The 7,668-nt window shown below is 41.2% G+C and overlaps 1 long non-coding RNA gene across 1 annotated transcript; it reads left to right on the top strand.

The window, feature by feature from the left end:
• Positions 1-5,593: 5,593 nt before the first annotated feature.
• LOC113012772 (uncharacterized) lies at positions 5,594-7,321 on the top strand. The gene is made up of 3 exons (XR_003270737.1): positions 5,594-5,811; positions 6,205-7,141; positions 7,216-7,321. It is a non-coding gene; the product is annotated as an uncharacterized LOC113012772 (long non-coding RNA).
• Positions 7,322-7,668: the final 347 nt, after the last annotated feature.

Below are 7,668 nucleotides of genomic sequence, written 5' to 3'. Positions count from 1 at the left end.
AACACATAGTGAGTGAGAAAGGTGACTGGAAAGGAAAAACTCAATGCATCATGGGAATCCCCAGCAGCCTACACCTACTGCAGCATAACTAAGGGAGGATTCAGGGTCACCTGGTCCAGCCCTAACTATATGCTTTAGCAAAAAGGAAAGTCTGAAGCCTAATCTTAAAAGTAGAGATAGTGTCTGTCTCCTGAATCCAAACTGGAAGCTGGTTCCACAGAAGAGGGGCCTGAAAACTGAAGGCTCTCCCTCCCATTCTACTTTTAAATACTCTAGGAACAACAAGTAGGCCTGCAGAGCAAGAGCGAAGTGCTCTAATAGGGTGATATGGTACTACAAGGTCATTAAGCTAAGATGGGCCCTGATTATTTAAGACCTTGTATGTGAGGAGCAGGATTTTGAATTCTGGATTTAACAGGAAGCCAATACAGGAGAAATCTGCTCTCTCTTTCTAGTCCCTGTCCGGACTCTTGCTGCAGCATTTTGGATTAGCTGAAGGTTTTTCAGTGAGTTTTTAGGACATCCTGATAATAATGAATTACAGTCGTCCAACCTGGAAGGAATAAATGCATGAACTAGTTTTTCAGCGTCACTCTGAGACAGGATATTTCTAATTTTAGAGATGTTGCGCAAATGGAAGAAAGCAGTCTTACATATTTGTTTAATATGTGCGTTGAAGGACATGTCCTGGTCAAAAATGACTCCAAGGTTCCTCACAGCGTTACTGGAGGCCAAGGTAATGCCATCCAGAGTAAGAATCTGCTTAGATAGCATATTTCTAAGCTTTTCAGGGCCGAGTACAATAACCTCAGTTTTATCTGAATTAAGAAGCAGAAAGTTAGCGGCCATCCAGGTCTTTAAGACATTCCTGCAGTTTAACTCATTGGTGTGTGTTATTTGGCTTCATGGACAGATAGAGCTGGGTGTCATCTGCATAGCAGTGAAAATGTATGCTATGTCTTCGAATGATGCTGCCTAAGGGAAGCATGTATAATGTAAACAGAATTGGTCCTAGCACTGAACCCTGTGGAACTCCATAATTAACCTCAGTGTGTGAAGAGGACTCTCCATTTACATGCACAAACTGGAGTCTATTAGGCAGATATGATACAAACCACTGCAGTGCAGTACCTGTAACACCTACAGCATGTTCTAATCGCTCTAATAGGATATTATGGTCGACAGTATCGAACGCTGCACTGAGGTCTAGCAGAACAAGCACAGAGATGAGTCCACTGTCAGAGGCCATAAGAGGATCATTTGTAACCTTCACACTAAAGCCGTTTCTGTGCTGTGATGAGCTCTGAAACCTGACTGAAACTCTTCAAATAAGCCATTCCTCTGCAGATGATCTGTTAGCTGTTTGACAACTACTCTTTCAAGGATGTTTGATATAAAGGAAGGTTGGAGATTGGCCTATAATTAGCTAAGACTGCTGGGTCTAGAGATGCTTTTTGAGTAAAGGTTTAACTACAGCCAGCTTGAAGGCCTGTGGTACATAGCTGATTATTAGAGAGGTTGATCATATTTAAGATTAAAGCATTAATTAATGGCAGGACTTCTTTGAGCAGTTTTGTAGGAATGGGGTCTAAAAGTAGTGATGTGACGTTCTGTATCGAGGCTTCGAAGCTTGTGTCGAGTAATGGAGGGGGCGTTTCCGCGATGCGCGTATCAAGGCTTGCTTCATTTATGGGAGGAGCTGAAAATGATGACGTCCGAAGCCTCGCTGCCCGGCTGTACCACGTGACTGGTTCATGAAGTGGTTCGAACTTTGCCGCGAGATATGACAGCGATATAAACCCCTCAGACTTCAATCAAAATGTGGGTGTTTGATGGAGAGTTGCGGTTAGTGAGAGTTTGGAGACCGTTTGGAGGTTTATGAGAGTGAGGAGAGAAAGTCAGGAGAGAATGGAGCCAGCTAAGAAGAGGAGGATGTCCTCCCCTGTGTGGGAACATTTTGATCTTATTCCTCCCAACAAGGTATGTAAATTTCTACAGAAGATGTATTTTCATAATACTGATGGTGCAATACAATTTATGTTAAGCTGTCTTTACTTTTGTACAAGGTGAAGTGTTTGCTATGTGCCAGGGAGCTGGGATATAACAACAACACCTCCAAATTAGCATTTCCAAATAATCATTTTCCATACTGCCAGTATAAATATACACAGTATGATGCCATCACTACAATATACATGTTTTACACACTCCTTTTCTTGTCGACATTTACAGGCTGTGTGCAAAAGGCCACACTCTTCAAATTCATGCCAACTAATATTTTTACGTCCAGTAGGTGTCCTGCTAGAGCAAATGAAGCTTCAAGAAGCTTTGCGCTGGGATGAACCAATTGGATGAAAAGCTTCAGTGCTTCATGAAGCTTCATCTGCCCATCACTATCTAAAAGACACGTTGATGGTTTGGAAGAAGTAATTATTGAAGTTAACTCAGAAAGATCAGAAAGAAAGTCTAAAATATCAGCAGTTATCAAATTTGGCTTTTTTTATTTCAGTAATGGTTACATTTTATTTGTAAAGAAGTTCATGAAATCATTACTAGTCAAAGCAGGGGTGGGGAACTCCAGGTACCAGGTACCAAGGCCCGGTGTGCTGCAGGTTTTAGATAACACGCCCTGGGTCAGCACACCTGAATCAAATGATTAGTTCATTACCAGGCCTCTGGAGAACTTTAAGACATGTTGAGGAGGTAATTTAGCCATTTAAATCAGCTGTGTTGGATCAAGGACACATCTAAAACCTTCGGGACCTGAGGCCTGGAGTTCCCCCACCTCTGTTTTAAAGGGACGGTTGGCTCAACAGAGCTCTGACTGTTTGTCAGCCTGGTTACAGAGCAGGGGCCCGTTCTTCGTACCTCGCTAAGTAAGTTAGCTGGATTTGATTGTTGACGATTTCGCGTGATCCTGGATCGTTCGGTTCCCCGAAGCTCATCCGGGACTTGCTGTCATAGCAACAGAGCCGTAAGCGTAAACCTACTCGGGAGCAGGTTTACTTTATGTAAACAGGATTAGATCGCGGCCACGCAGGTATGTCCGCTTCATTTATACGAAAGCAACAGCAGCAATAAGCAGCAATAAGTATGAAGTATGAGGACAGGGAGACACTGTAAAAAAGTTATGAGCTGTCTTGCTGCAGAGAAAGTGGAGTCTGTCATCCTTGAAAAGCTCCCAAGATGGCAGCTGGCAGGTTGAATGATGCTCTGCCTCTGTGGTCAAGTACAGACATAGGCCTTAAGCAACCATGAGCCACTGATAAGCGTGACAGATTAGGAAACATGCATACAGTTCATTAGTTAGACTCCTATGAGCCACTAATAACTATCACAGCTATGCAGATGACACACAAATATATATCACAATGTCACCAGGAGACCGAGGCCCTGTACAGGCTCTTGGTAAATGCACTGAGGAAATTAATGACTGGTTGTGCCACAATTTTCTCCAACTAAACAAAAACAAAACTGAAGTAATAGTCTTTGGCGCCAAAGAAAAACGATTACAGGTCACCAGAGAACTTCAATCTATACATCTAAAAACCACAAACCAGGCGAGAAATTTGGGTGTAGTGATGGATGCAGACCTAAACTTAGAGAAACACATTAAGACAATAACAAAATCAGCTTACTATCACCTCAAGAATATTTCTAGGATAAAAGATCTGATGTCTCAACAGGACCTGGAAAAACTAGTCCATGCATTCATCTTTAGTAGGCTTGATTACTGTAACAGCATCTTTACAGGTCTACCTAAAAAATCAGTCAGACAACTACAGCTCATTCAGAACTCTGCTGCTCGAGTCCTCACTAAGACCAAAAAAGTGGACCACATCAGTCCAGCTCTGAGGTCCTTACACTGGCTGCCTGTCCGTCAGAGGATAGACTTTAAAGTTCTGATGCTGGCCTATAAAGCTCTGAATGGTTTAGGACCAAAATACATCAGTGACCTCCTGACCCAGTATGAACCTTCCAGATCCCTCAGGTCATCTGGATCCGGTCTTTTATCAGTTCCTAGAATCAGAACCAGACACGGAGAAGCTGCATTCAGCTTTTATGCTCCTTATATCTGGAACAAACTCCCAGAAAGCCTCAGATCAGCTGAAACACTCAGTTTATTTAAATCCAGGTTGAAGACTCACCTGTTCTCAGCTGCATTTGAATAAAGCACCAAATCCACACTTTAAGCTTAAATTTCAAAAGTTACATTAACTACTGATCTTATCTATTTCTGATTTTATCTATTTTGATTTTTATATACTGTTTTGTTTGTTTGTTAATTAGTTAAGCTTAAATTTCAAAACTTACATTAACTACTGATTTTATCTACTGTTCTGATTTTATCTGTTTTGATTTTATATACTGTTTTGTTTGTTTGTTTGTTTGTTTGTTAAGTGGGTTAGAGCTCTGGGTAGCTCCCCAGCTGGGTCTAGACTGGGTCTAGAGAGTATTTTAAATTCAGGGAATTTAAAATAGAAAGTAGCTCGTCCACAGAAGGACTGGTAGCTCCCCTTACGATAAGGGTTCAGATCGCGCGAACAGGTGTGGGATTAGAGCTCTGGGTAGCTCCCCAACTGGGTCTAGACTGGGTCTAGAGAGTATTTTAAATTCAGGGAATTTAAAATAGAAAGTAGCTCGTCCACAGAAGGACTGGTAGCTCCCCTTACGATAAGGGTTCAGATCGCGCGAACAGGTGTGGGATTAGAGCTCTGGGTAGCTCCCCAACTGGGTCTAGACTGGGTCTAGAGAGTATTTTAAATTCAGGGAATTTAAAATAGAAAGTAGCTCGTCCACAGAAGGACTGGTAGCTCCCCTTACAATAAGGGTTCAGATCGCGCGAACAGGCGTGAAATGTGTGTGTCTAGTTAGTTTGTTTGTTTGCTTGTTTTAATCAATTTTAAATCATGCTTTTTATTTGTTTTTGTTTTTAATGTCTCTGTAAAGCACTTTGAATCACCTTGTTGTTGAATTGTGCTATACAAATAAATTTGCCTTGCCTTGCCTTGACTAATAGGAGAAAATGAGCACGCAATAAAGTGGACTTGTTAGGGAGAGATTGCCACCAGAGTTAAAACACTCCAACTCAATTTTGATGATAGAAACAGCTAAAAAATGAGCGTTTTGTTGAAACTGATGACAAAATCCTGATCAGATACAGACAGACACATGCATACAACACACACTACTGCTCAAAAGTTTGTGGTCAGATTCAAACTGTCGTCTTTTTAATTAATAATTTACATTTACTTTTAACATAATATTACATGAAAATGATCAGTAATGTTTACACAGATGTGTGTTTAATGAATCATTTATGTTAAATCACCCATGATGTATTAGGAAATGTCTACACACTTATACATGGGCCCATTTGTAGTAACGATCACTGCTGTATGGACTGATCACATGGTTATATACCTGCAACACATCTGACAAGTGCAAACAGAAAATGGAGTGATCCATCACAAACTTCAACAATTTGCTCTTTTTAATCCACACAATGATTTTGGTTTGTGCTGATATCTTTGGAAAAAGATTTCTTCACTGACAAGTTGGGATCTAACATCATGTAACCCATGGTTATTTTATTGCCAATTGTATTCTGTTTTTATTCTAATTTGAAGTGTTACTGTTTTGTTAAATGCTGAGTTTTCCCCATGTACCGTGAATGCACCATAGCGCGTGCGTGGTGACTTTCTTTCACTGCATCCGCCTGCACGGAGCTAGATGCGCAAAGCTGTGTGGATATTCAGTCCTGTAACGTGTTGCGCTACGGAATTAATGTTTTCTATGAAGAATATCCTGGTGAGTCTCACAGTTGCAGTTTCAGTTGTGATTCATAGTCCAGTTTCTGAGCATAAAACCAGTCAGGATACTATGCTTGTCGGAAATGTGATGTTTGTCTTAGAACCTGCTAACGATTGCTTAGCTGTGTTAGCCTGTGGAAAGTATGCTAGCGTACCCACATGTGCTCCCTGGGCTAATGCGCTTACATGTGAAGTTTTAGCTAACACACCACGGAGACACTTTTCATGCTTCATGATTTGCAGTGAAATGTATTTTTGTTGTTGATAAATTGTTATTGGCCAATAAGAACTGTATAGGTGTGTGATGTGTGAGGGGGAACAAAAGGGATAACACTAGAGAGAAACATGTTTTATTTTACAAGTGAGTGATTGCACTGCACGCTGTGTGCAGGCTGGTTTTTTTTATGTAGTAGAAATCTGCTGCGAGGACCGAGCGGTGCCATCTAAGGACTGGATGCCACTGGAGGTGCCTAGAAAGGACGTTCTCAATCTGAAGGCCACCTGTTTCCTTGGAGGGTGGTAGGATACAACGATTTGCAATTTTTTTTGGACTAACGTTTTTTTTCTGAGATCTCAGGACACTTTATGTTGTTACTTTTTTCTTTTTTTTGGGTCAGATCTGATTCCACTTAACATCAAAAAGCAAACCAGTGACTAAAGACAATTAACACTTACTAAGAACACTGAATACTAAGTGCACTGAACTGAAATGGACAGCCTACCTGATACATTTATGGACACTTTAAGTGATATGTTGTACATTGTTGACATTTACATGTTTGAAATGATTTAAATGTTTTGTTCATGTCTATGTTTTGGACCATTTAAATGTTGAATACACTCAAATCACTTTTCTCCCTTTAAGTTGTTGTCAGTGTCTCATTCTGAGTGGAGGGATATTCCTTCTTTAAGTTGAGTTACCACTGCCAGTCTCCTTACGATCCTAACTGAACCCAACAAGAGTAGATTCTCAAATATTGTTTTTTTCCTTGACTTTGTATGACAGATTACTGTGGATTTGACTGATTTTGGACTACTCAGTTAAAAAGGGTGACAATCACAAACTGACATCTGGTGATACGATGTACCAAATAAAAATGGGCCTCAGTAGATGTCATGGTTCCCTTGCTCTCTTTTGCTGGCCTGCTTCTTTCTCTCTCCTCTTTCGGTGTATGCCTGTGTTGTTGTCCGTGTGCTTGTCTTTTTTAGGGGATGCTCCTCCATCTTCCCGTCCCTCAGTCACTTGTGAACAATCAGCTGATTACTCGCCTGTTCCTCACGAGGTCTTCATGCTGGCTTCTAAACAACCAGATCATTGCAGTACCAAGGTAACGTATTATGCCACAGTCATGTCACATTTTCCATCAGTTCTTGCCTTTGCTCACTCTTTGTTTCTGTGCAGACGTTTCAGTGTTACGGATCTCCATGACCTTCTGTGACAGTGTCTGAGTGTGCCTCCAGACAACCTTCCCTACCTCTGCCCCGTCTCCTGGAGCCCACAGTGTTTATCCTGTATTTATCCTTCTCTCACCCCAACCGGTTGCAGCAGATGGCCGCCCCTTCCTGAGCCTGGTTCTGCCGGAGGTTTCTTCCTGTTAAAAGGGAGTTTTTCCTTCCCACTGTCGCCAAAGTGCTTGCTCATAGGGGGTCATATGATTGTTGGGTTTTTCTCTGTATCTATGAAGCGCCTTGAGGCGACTTTTGTTGTGATTTGGCGCTATATAAATAAAATTGAATTGTATTGATAACTATCTGCAAATATACCTGTAAGACTTTACCACAGTGTCTCATCATCATTCTGTTGTTTTCATAACAGTACACTGTAGAAATAATGGACTGTCTAATAGGTATTGAG

This window comes from Astatotilapia calliptera, chromosome 19 (genome assembly GCF_900246225.1).
Source record: "Astatotilapia calliptera chromosome 19, fAstCal1.2, whole genome shotgun sequence".
In the NCBI taxonomy this organism is placed as follows: Eukaryota; Metazoa; Chordata; class Actinopteri; order Cichliformes; family Cichlidae; genus Astatotilapia; species Astatotilapia calliptera.
This window is presented reverse-complemented; position numbering and strand designations above follow the sequence as displayed.